Source organism: Eublepharis macularius, chromosome 18 (assembly GCF_028583425.1).
Source record: "Eublepharis macularius isolate TG4126 chromosome 18, MPM_Emac_v1.0, whole genome shotgun sequence".
Lineage (NCBI taxonomy): Eukaryota > Metazoa > Chordata > Lepidosauria > Squamata > Eublepharidae > Eublepharis > Eublepharis macularius.
In genome coordinates, this window is record NC_072807.1 from 23,693,867 (window position 1) to 23,699,105 (window position 5,239).

A 5,239-nucleotide genomic window follows, 5' to 3' on the forward strand; every position below is an offset into this window, starting at 1 on the left:
AGTTTGCAAGTAGAGAGAGGTGTACGTTGAGACCAATCCTGTGAATGACAGAGATAGTAAGATACTTCTCCCAACCTGTCCTTGATCGTTTCCCTCCTAGGCTTTATATTCTTCTTGGAAGTATGGCATGTCCAGTTTAAAGATTGTGTTACCACGATGACCCCATTGGTTTAAACAATAAAGCTCAGAGGAAGGGGATCAGAAACCAGAGGAAAAGAATCACTAAGTGGTTTGATTCACCAGTCGGTCCACAGTTTTACTATTAAGATATGGTATAATGCCTCTAAGTACACATCTAAAGATGGTGGGCCCTGTTGCTTAAGAGCAGCAATCCCCAACATGGTGCCCACGAGCACCAGGATGCACCAGTGCGTTCCATGGCACTCCCTTGCTCGTTCCTCCAAGCAGTTCCTGATCGAAGCAAAGAGGCCATCCTGTCTTCCTCCACCTTATTGGAGAAGGAGGCGCTTAAGAAGCATCTACAGATAACACCCATTCAGAAACAGCCGCTTTCAGGATAGGAAGATGCTTGAGGTTGGACTCTCTTAATGTTTTGCAGAATCCCACATCATTTTCAGATCGGATCCACCTCTCCTGCTGCGTCTCTCACTGCCTGCTTTCAAATTTCAGCCTGAACAAGAGGCTGCTTTAGAGCCTCATTGCAAGTTGCTTTGTGTGACGTGGAGCTTTATCTCTGTGTTAGAAGTGTGTGGGTGGGTGGTTCAGGTTGGTGCTCCATCCTGTATATGAAGATAGGGAACCTGATGCTTCCTAGACTGAACATAAAACCTCGCCAAAGTCACACCAGCTTTGCAGCAAACCCCCAATTGTACCATCATCCCCACTGCAAAGGTGATTTCTGTGTTCTTGGAAAAAAATGTTTGGAAGAGCTAGATTGATCTCTCTTTCCAAAGTGCAGCAAAACAAACCATTTTTCTTGGCTAGCCTCTTTAAAGACAAGAAAATGCCCATGTTGTACATCCTTTCCCCTCCTGGGCTGAACTAAGTCAATTTCACTTTAAGTGTCAACTATTTTAGCAAATCTGGCATTCACCGCCCATTGCAGGTGTAAGCTAACTAGTAAACAGAGTATTTTTCTTGATTGGGTTTGAATTTTACATAATATTTTACCCTATACTTCCTGCATTTCATGGCTCCTGGACTTTTTTTAAAAAAATACACCCCTATGTTAAAAAAAAAGACCACATTATGAGGATCCACTACTTTGCATCTGAAGACATGACTTCTAGTCAACATTCTGGATAAAATGCTAGGTCTTTAAGGTGCCACCAGTCTCCTATAGAATAACAGGCAAATGTATTAGAGATGCTCAACATCTGTATTCTTAGAAGCTCCTCTATTTCTCAATGATCCTGAGCTCTAAAGTGACAAAACTCCATAGCTATTAGGGATCTGCAGTTATGGAACACATGCACTCAGGGAGAAGATTACATAATAATCAGTGCATTTACATTCGTGGCTTCATGGGGAGAGGCCGTGGCTCAGTGGTAGAGCATCTGCTTGGCATGCAGAAGGTCCCAGGTTCAATCCCTGGCATCTCCAGCTAAAAGGATCAGGTAGCAGGTAATGCAAAAGACCTCTGTCTGAGACCTTGGAGAGCGGCTACGCATCTGAGTAGAGAAGACCGACTTTGATGGATGCAATGGTCTGACTTGGTATAAGACAGTTTCACGTGCTCAAGACTATTGAGCTGCACAATGGGTGATTTTTGTGCAATAGAAAATCAGTCTTTTGATTGCAAATGACTATAGAAGAAATTTCAGAGTAAGGGCAAATTCTGCCATAGCTTGAATTAAAAGACTGACCCCTGTTTCCTGCCTCTGGTATGGAGTTCAGTGCAAGAACGTGAGATAGACTTTGCTTAGATAGTTTTTGGATTCGCTGTACAGCCTTTCCAACCCTATTCCAATAGCTTTCTGAGCTGGGTACCCCCCCCCCCAACACACACACTCAGCTCCCCTCCTGCTTCCCTTACAATGGAGCACACAGCACTGAGGCTGCTAATTATACTAACGAGGGGCGTTCTGCAATGTGTCTCTGTGTTTGTCAGTTTCATTATTTCCTGACAATGACAGCAGACTGGGGAAGAGGGAGGAGGAAGAGGAAGGGGGCAGCGCTCCCTTTTACTGCCAGTGCGAGATTACAAGATTAAGGTGCCACTGCCGAGGCAAACACAGCAGGATTCCTCTAGCTCCCAGGAAACAGTCCCAGAGCAAACCTGGGGCCGGCTTTCTCTGCAAAGATTGTAAGGAGCTATGTCAACTTTCGAAGCCCTCACAGCTAAAGATGTGGAGTTGAGTAAGTGTCGCTTTTCATTCAGCAATGGGGGTATTGCAGCAAGCTTTCTTTCTGCATTTGGGTGCCACTGAGAATTCTGCAGGAGTACAGTAGGCCCACAAAGTGAGCAGCCTTGCTTAATAATGGATTATATGCAGAGAGTTCAGTATAAACTGCGTTGCCAGAACGAAACTACAAGGATGACGGTGACTCAGGAGTGTTGAATCTGGGAGACGGGGTATACATATGAGAGGGTAGCGTGCTCCTCCTCAGTTTCCACGGATGTCCAGAAAATGGCACCCTTTTCAGTGGGGTCTATACTGGAAAAGACAGTCGTGCTAGGGAAAGTTGAAGGCAGTAGGAAAAGAGGAAGACCCAACATGAGACGGCTTGTCTAAAGGAAGCCACAGCCTTCCTGCAACCTGAGCAAGGCTGTCAACGACAGAACTTTTAGGAGGTTGTTAATTCATAGGGTCACCATAAATTGAGGTGATATGATAGGCACATAACACATACACACACTGTTGGTGTGTCCTTGGTTCATCAGCCCTTGTGCAGCTCGATGCTCTGACACTCAGTGTCCCATGGCTTTTTCCTTGGCAAGATCTTTCTTTCTTTCTTTAAGACACTTTTAATCCCAGGCTCTTAACCAAACATTCTAACCAATGCACGAACCAGCACAACTGAGAAATCATAATGCCATAAAAAGCATTAAAGCAATAAATACGATTGCTGCTTTCCAGGAGTAAAGAAGTCAGCCCCCCCTCCCCTGCCCCATTATCATAGCAGCAAATATGGACTGTTCCCAGACATGCTGGAGATTTCTACACCATCAGGAAGACTCTTTGTTTATGCAGAAAAATACGGCTTTGCAAACCAAGCAAAAGAAAAAATAACCCACTCAAAATAGCTGGATAGGCCTGAATACGTTCGGTAAGGCACCTGGTGTCAAAAGTGGTTGTGCGAGTCAGTGAAAGAATACAAGAGGGAGAGGAGATATCAGCTTGCTACTTCCAGAGTATCCAGGAGGGAAGCGCTTAAAGGATGGGGTAGAATTTCCAGATGCTTTTCTCCCCTGATAATTTCCCATGCTTTTTACTTTGAATAGCAAATGGTAGAAGCAGTAAAGCGTAACATCAGTAAGATCAGACAAAGGCAGAGAAAGACCACAATAACACAGGGAAGGCCAAGGGCAACGATAAATCAACTGCCTATAAATGCCTGGAGGAACAAAAGCAAGACTCGGTTGAACGGGTACAGGGAGGGAGGGAACTTATTCTGGTTAGACACCCACGTTACTTCCAGGTGTCAAGGACACACCATAACGGGGCCCATGACATCTCAGAGCCTGAGACAGAACGGTGAAGGAGACGGGAATCATCACGAACTTTGTACAGCAGCAAGGACGCCGCTGCAGACGCTGGCACGCTTTCCAACACCTGGCCAGAGACTTTTAGAAGTTCACAAGGAGAGCATGAAAGTGACAGTGCTTCCTTGTCTGTCTTTACTATCCAGGTGTACTGCTTCTAAATATGGAGGTTCCATTTAGTAGCTGCTGATAGACCTAACTGATCAATCCGTTCCCTACACATTTATCCTAGATTTCGTTTATTTGAAAAGGGCACAGCCACATCTTATGGAAGCCGTTTCCGTAATTTAATTGCATGTCATATGAAAAAAATGCTTCTGTGGGTCAGTTTGAAATTTATAGGCAATCAGTTTAATTGAGTAACTTTGTTTCTGGCATGGTGTGGCCGGAGGGAATTTCTGTTCAAAACGCACACGCCTCTGGCATGTCCTTCTTTAGCCATATTTCTTTTCCCCAAATGAAGACTCCCCAAACATCAAATCTCTCCACAGACAGAAGGTGCCTTATCTCTTTGAAGGTTTTGAGTTGCCCTTTTCCAATTCCATCACTTGCATTTTGAGATGGCGGGGGAGGGCAGGGGTAAACAGAAATATGCACTGTATTCTGAATGTATTTATATCTGATTATCTGGACCTTGGCAGAGGGTCAAAAGTCTGTTTATAAGTGTGGGGGTGATGCCAGGAATTGCAAGGGGGGCAATTGACATTAGGAAGGGGGAGTTGGAGATAAGTTTTCAGGGGGGCGAGCAGGCGGATTCCTCTCCCCACTCTGTTCATCGCTTTGACTGACTCTCAGCTGTTTTCGAGTACTCTGTGCCTCCTCATCAGGCCAGGGGTTTTTTTGGGGGGGGGGGTCTTTTTCTGTCATACTTTTCTGCCCGTCCAGAGAGTTCGCTGACTCTTGCCTTGCCCGTGGTGGGCCCAAATTGGCTGCATTCATGACTGGCATGGAGGCCAGCCAATTGGATATTATGATGTATTTATTTATTGCAAATGAATACACATGATCTGTCAAGGTGAGTACTGTCTACTCAGACTGGCACAGGTTCTCAGGCAAAAGTCTTTCCTGTCACCTACAACTCGATCCCTTTTTTAACTGAAAATGCTGGGAGCTGAATCACAGACCTTCTCCTGTAAAGCAAAACCAAAAAGAGTCCAGTAGCACCTTTAAGACTAACCAACTTTACTGTAGTATAAACTTTCGAGAATCACAGTTGTGCATCTGACGAAGAGAACTGTGATTCTCACAAGCTTGTGCTACAGTAAAGTTGGTTAGTCTTAAAGGTGCTACTGGACTCTTCGATTTTGCTACTACAGACTAACACAGCTAACTCCTCTGGATCTATGATCCTGCAAAGCAGATGCTCAACCACTGGGCCACATGGTCCCATCCCTCTCTCATGAAACTCAAGGCAGTTTCCACAGGGGTCTCGGGGAGATCTCCCATCCAAGCATTGATCAGACTCAAGCAGCTTAGGATCAGCAAGTTTTCTAAATCTTGTGTCCTCCGATCCTACCTTGAGCTGAGTCTAAAAATTATTTTTTGTAAGGATAAAACTGAGCAATCAGACCC

At 45.0% G+C, this 5,239-nt stretch overlaps 1 non-coding gene across 1 annotated transcript; it reads left to right on the forward strand.

Annotated features, from left to right (window-relative positions):
* Positions 1–1,494: 1,494 nt before the first annotated feature.
* On the forward strand, positions 1,495–1,563 carry TRNAA-GGC (transfer RNA alanine (anticodon GGC)). The gene has a single exon. It is a non-coding gene; the product is annotated as a tRNA-Ala (tRNA).
* The last annotated feature ends 3,676 nt before the right edge of the window (positions 1,564–5,239 follow it).